General features: G+C 47.3%; 1 protein-coding gene across 1 annotated transcript in view; it reads right to left on the bottom strand.

The window, feature by feature from the left end:
* The window catches only part of KALRN (kalirin, RhoGEF kinase), a 338232-nt gene extending 335104 nt beyond the window's left edge, over positions 1 to 3128 (bottom strand). The window contains exon 1 of the mRNA XM_019470941.1: positions 3057 to 3128. The gene's annotated coding sequence lies outside the window, so the exon portion shown is untranslated. The remainder of the gene's footprint in view (positions 1 to 3056) is intronic.
* Between the last annotated feature and the right edge of the window lie 3352 nt (positions 3129 to 6480).

Raw genomic sequence — 6480 nt, 5'->3', positions numbered from 1 at the left:
CCCAACCCCCCCCCCCCCCCGCCAACCCCCTGCTTAATCTGCTTCCACGAGGTCAGCAACAGAAGCAATCAGACGGCGATGGCCGGGATGCACTGCGCCCACGACTGCTCAGGCCATCTCTCTGTTTATGAGTGCTGGAATGGGATTTTCAGGTGCTGTTTAGACACACATACACATGAACTTTGCTCGGGTTCAGTCTAGCTCATACATGAGATCACTGGAAGAAATCAAGAACTAGTTCCAGGAAAAAATCCCAACATTATCCGCCCCTCAACTCTCCCACAGCACAGGGATGTGGATGCAGAGCCCTGCGCCTGCTGCTCGCTGCCGGCTGAGCCAGCCGAGGGGAAGCGCCAGGCACAGAGCCCCAGACGGCATTTAGTCTGGATGAATCCATGCCCAGCTAGTTAGAGCTGTATTTCAACTCTGAAATTAAGTGCACTTCTGAAAGCTTGAGTGCTCCTCTGAGATTACACGCTGTGCAGGCAGGTCCTGTTGTGCCTGCTCTGGAGCAGGCGGCAGCCGGTGTCACTTCCCTGCCTGTTCTGCCCTGCTGCTCTGCCTGGTCCAGGTGCGGAGGAGCATCCACAACACTGAAACACAAAGCATGGTATAGCCCCTGCCTGAAGGAGCTTGTTTGTTCTCTGCAGCTTGCCTGGACTAATCATGGACTAAAAAACAAGCTGGTGAGCCACAGCAGATGAGAAAAGAAATAAACTGTGTAACTGAGATGTTCAGCTGTGATTTTTTTGTGCGTGCTGATAAATTCTACCGGTGTAAGGAGAACCCCCTTGACAACTTTACTGTACTGTTATCGTTAAAATTAACTGTAGTATAAAACTCTGAAGAAGACTCAGTAAAACTCTCCTTTTCCTCGAGGAAGCCTGATTACAAACGCAATGTGCTCCCAGAGTCTGTGCTAACTACAGAACTTTTTTTATCTTATCTTGCAAAGTTTAGCTATTGGATTTTTCTATTTTGGCAAACATTTTCTCTTCTGTGCTCAAAGTGTACTCTAGGAAGTTATTCCACTTTAATTAAAAAGAACCTAGCCATCAGTTGAAGTGCTCAAATCCTTCTCTTAATCTGCTTTATTACAACAACCCAGGGAAGACTGGGCATTACTTAAAACTCTGGGCTGGAGGGTGATGCTGGGGCTATTGCAATAAGACACTAGCAGCTCAGAGCATTCTATCTGCAAAGGCCCCTGACAATTGTTGCCCGTAGTCATTGCGTTCGGAGACCACGGAGAGGAGGTGTAAATCCTAGGACAGCTATCTAGCTAGCTGTGTCAGAAACAGGCACTCTTTGAGCAGATACAAGTCTGGAGGCTGGTGAGTCTACGAGGAGTGAGCTGTCCCTTGCCTGCAGCGGGTCACGGTGCAAAACCCCGGGGGATCGTGTTGGCACTGCTTGTTTATCGCCCCCCCACAAGGCAAGCTTAGCCCAGGACAGCATCTAATGAGCTGACGAGTTGGTGCGAGACCGTCTGGCTCAGAGCTGAATGCAGGCACCATCAGTAGAAGGGGCTATATAAACAATCCAGACAGGTTGTCATTATTAATTATTCCATGAATTACCAAATGATCCTACAGTCATTTCCATGCGAAGCAACAGCAGGAGCCAAGAACTAAATTCCAGTACCGTCCCTGCATAAATTCCTCCATTTCACTTCCCCAGAGCGCCGGGTTCAGCTTTGTGTTGCAAACAAGTCTGCAGGTACGTGTGTTTTTATGACTATGTTCCCCTCTTCGGAGCAGTGAAAGACAACCACCACGTAAAACATTTCAGGACATTCAGAATGAGACATTAGTGTGGGGTAAAGCAGTCCCGCATGCGAGTACTGTTGGGATAGTCTTGGGTTTTCACATGAGGCTTTTGGTGTCTCACAAACTTTCCTCAAAGTCCTGGATTTTCATGTCGTTGGTAAGAAAGTTTAGTGTTTATAGAGCCACAAATCATTTACCCAAGTCACTGCTGGACTCACGATCCCTGGACCATTTAACTGTTGCTACATGGGAAGACGTCTCACACCAACCATTAGTCAAGGCGAAAGCTTTTCCTGCCTAGCCAGGCATCTCCACGGCTCGGCAGGGTGATGAGCCCCATCTTCACAGGCCCCAATCCAGCGCCTGGGGGGAGAGCCAGGGAGGAAGAGTCCAGGCACCTAACGGCCTCGCTGCTACTCTCCTCCTCTCTGCAGTCAGCATTACTGCCGAGACAAAGGGAAAAAAAAGCAAAGACTGCAAACAAGGGGGTCAGCTATTTTTGATGCAGGTTTTCTCATTGCAACAGGGAAGATTACCAAAAGCAGCATGAAAGGTTTGCAATCTTCAGAAACGCTGGCACTGGAAATACCATGGGTTTATGCTGCCAGTTTGAGTGACTTCATGCAAGTTTATGATCGCTTCAGACTTTCCCTTCCCCCTCTCCCTGACAAGTTGTAATTCACGCCAGAAACAATATCATCCAAGCCACTCTCAAAGCCTTTTCCATATTGTCCAGTCCTCATCCACCGCAGGTCCTCGAGATTTGTCTCCTGAATGACGGCTGTAAATCTTTGTACGGGATGGCAGGAGATCTTTGAGCATCTGAGTTATTATGTAACTGCAGTGTCAATGGTACTTTTAACTGCAAGTTGATTGGGATTGCAAATGAAACACCAGTGATTTACAGGTCTGAGCGCTTCCTACAAACAGGAATCAATGCTATTCACTGACCTTGAACCCAAAGCAGGATCCCTGAACCATCCTGAATGCTGAGACAGCACAGGTCTGGGCTGGAGCTGAGAAGCTGCATTTCATCCCACCTGTGCTGCCCGTTTACCTGTTTCTCGGAATATGAAGAAAATCACCATGGGCCAGTTTCCAACACTCTAAGTATTACCGGATAGCCCTGTTCCACATACAGCCCTTTTCTTAGCAGAAGAGCTAATTTAAGTACTACCAAGTCCAAACATGAAACTGGTCCCTCATGATTCTGCAGCGCCATAAGGACCAGGATGTGGCAGGCAGTGCTTGTGCTGGGCTGGAGGGATCCAGAGAAGACGTACTCACCTGACACGAAGGCCACTTTCTCCTTCAGTATAGGAAGAACATCAGCAGCTTTTAAACCATCGTTTCGAAAAGAACCTGCAAAACAGAGGAAAACAGGAAAGCCACATTAGAAGAGAGCGTGTCCTTGCTCCCAGCTTCACGGACACTCCATGTTTCTCAAAATCAGGCTAGAGAAAGTCTATAAATTACATAAAAGCACCAAAAGACAGACCCTAATGGCTGATACACAAACAGCATTAGCATCAATAGAGATATGTTTGTAAAAAGAAAATACAGAGAATCAACTCATCACTTTATCCTTCAGAAGTTCTGAAAGGTTAACAAATTCCCCACCAAGGAACCAGATTTATCCCCGTTGCCTTTTTCACAGACCATACTATCGAGCCTGGGAGATGCCCAGCTTGCACACTGAGCCAGGAGCCTTCTCCCTTCACTGTTTTGAACACAGTCCAGGCAAAATTGCAGGGAACATTACAGCACATACACATCCCTTTAGCATCAGCCCTTGAGACAGATTTGCACAGGGGCTGGCTTAAAAAAGGCTTTTGCCCTTCCCCCCTTCCTGCTCTACACAGCACAGCTGGAGATGGAACAGCTCAAGGTGGGGACCGCGCTTAGAGGGAGGACACACTCCTTACGAGCCAGCCAAAGTTTTCCCTGTGTAAGGAGTGGTTTGAAGCCACAGCGCATCCTCATAATTCATGCTGTTTCATTACATGTTAAATATACCTGCATAGGCCATTTGTCTTCCCAGCAGTGCCAAATTATTTCATGTCTCCTGAAAGTTCACTGAAGAAATTCCAGATTTTTACTCTCCTGGAAGCCTTAGGAAAATAATTGCCAATGGTTTCAGCCACCAGCAGCATCTTTCTGCTTTGCAAAAGACCAGCGGTGACAGATCACCCCATGGCAGGCCAGACACTGCTATTCCATCAGTGCTATTACAAAACAAAATGTGGGTTTGAAGGACATCTTTGCAGTTGCTCTGAAAAATAACTCATCCATCACTGGGTAGTGAATACCCATCACGACAAGTGATCTTCAATATGGCCTTAAATCTATTCCAGCTCGTCAAAGAGTGCAACACATTTGAAACCCTGCATTTTTACTTTCTGCCTTTCACAGGCAGGCAGCAACCACCATTCTTCTGAGATGGTACCAGGGCAAGAAAGCCTTCTCACTAAGCAGCTTTCTTGACTGGCTAGAAAGAGGGCAACATCGCTCCAGCCATCACACCTTCCTTGCTGAATACAGCAGATGAGACCTGACCATCTGGGTCTGAAAGTGGAAATGGCGATAAAAGCCCCTCATATATATTGTCATCTATTTCTTGCATCGTGCAGCCTGCAAAGGTACAGCGGTTCGATCCATGCAGACATATGGAACAGACAGGATGAAGATCATAACAGGCATTTTGACTTGCAGCTGAACCTACGTACCTACAAGTATTATTATTATTACGGTTGAGTTACTGTTAATGGCAAATGAGGTAGCATTTGCCGTTGACAGTCAGCTTGTACAACAAGACTGTCTTGTACATGCAAATACATCCCTCACCAGTGACCAATGGCTACAACTACCTGTCTATGTCCCCACATGCTCTCAGGTGTCACCTCCGCAACACTCAGCTCCAGAAGATGAGCAAACTCACCAGCTGAGCCTACGCTCATGAAAATCAGCACACAAAGGAGTGAGGTAATTCAATGCAAGGCCAAGACCAATGTAACTGCAATTTGAACAGGCACTGGAGCAGGGTCCTGAGAGATGCCTAAAGAGCACTTTGTGTTAGTAAAGTGTTTTGGGACCAGGAAAACTAGTCCCGGTTGCTGAACTCTTTCTGTGTTCAAGTAAGCAGGACTTTGTGCACTCTGTGTTAAATATATGAGACTTTGCTACTAACTTAACCTCTTAACAAGAATAACCTCCCAGATCCCAGGCTGTGGCTAGCTCTCATGTTAAAGGCAGGAACCGTTCAGCCACAGGCAACATTTGGAATTTAAGCAGCTTTGTATATAAGCATCTCATCCAACCGTGAAGCAAACGAGAACAGCCAACGTGCTAGACACATCATGATGGCTCGAAGACACTGAAGCGGAGTACTGGGCCAAATTTCTCCAGCTGCAAGATCAGCAGTGTCAGTGCAAGTTGAGTTTTGGCCAATATTTGTTAAATTTGTCAGGGAAACAGCAAAGTCAATTCTTAGGCGCTTAACTGTGCACTAGACATTATATAACTGAAGTCTTAGTGAACATTACCAAAAAAATGTCAGTGGGTGCGGTGTTCGTATATGTAAAACACACAATAAGGACTTCTTAGCAAGAGCCTACTATACTGAAGGCTGAAGGACAATTTCAAACACTCTCCCACGAGGAAGGACTGCATCTTACAGAGGTAATACGCATGGAGACCAGGAGGAAAATGTATGACTTTTTCAGATGGTCACCTCCTGAGCTGCAGCAGGGCAGGCTGCAGGCAAGGGGCTCGCTGCTAACAGCCCCGATGTCCTGACTATGCACAGGAAAGGCAAGAAAAGACACGAATGGGGACAGTGCTGCCAGCAGGTGTTTTCACCTTTCTCAGTATCCCCCAGGTCAGGTCAGTCATGCTTCAAAATGATGAAGGAATTGGAAAACTGTGAGCCCGTCCTACAGCCAGAGAATCGACAAAAACTCCCAAGAGCTGCAAAACTTCCCTTGGAATAAGGGAGGAAACTTCTGAAGGTAGATCACTGCCTAAAGCAATGCCCCCACTCTGCGTGATGTCCATGCTCACCCAAGTAGCAGCTCATGACCCGCAGATGAGGCCATGGCCACTGCTTAAAAGGTCACTCCAGCTGCTGACAAAATCCTCACGTTAGCAGCTACATCTCAGAGCATGCTGTCAGGTTTTCCAGCAAGGGCTGGGGGAAGGGATGCATAAATGGGAAAACCAATGGCTGTAATAAGGGCTCCAAAAGCAACAGCAAATCTGTCTCCAGGAGGGCCCAGCACAGCAATGATGCATTCCCCAGTTCGTAAGTTATTATAAGCATACCCCTAATAATGCTCATTTTCATCCTATCCCCCAGCTGTTTCTAATACATTTGTTTTGTTTGTTTGCGTGCTGGATCCAAAGCCATGTCTGTATAGCACCATCTAATTTTTGCTGGAGAGCCCCGGGTATACAACCACCTAGCCAGTTCATTCCTAGACAATGACGAAGGCTGTACTTTGTATCCCGCCCTACACCTCGCTCCTACCCCTGTAAGACCCGAGCCCTTCTGCAGCAGAAGGACAGAGGACAGACGGATGAAGGAAGGGCAGGCTGAACACTGAGCCATCCTGCCCATTGTCCATGCACTGGTTCGCTGGCTCACCATCATCGTAAGCATGGGACTACACAACAGTGCCCCTCTTGCCCTTCTTCCTGCAACTCTCACCATGGT

Source organism: Aptenodytes forsteri, unplaced genomic scaffold, assembly GCF_000699145.1.
Source record: "Aptenodytes forsteri isolate BGI_AS27 unplaced genomic scaffold, ASM69914v1 Scaffold255, whole genome shotgun sequence".
Taxonomy (NCBI): Eukaryota; Metazoa; Chordata; class Aves; order Sphenisciformes; family Spheniscidae; genus Aptenodytes; species Aptenodytes forsteri.
This window is presented reverse-complemented; position numbering and strand designations above follow the sequence as displayed.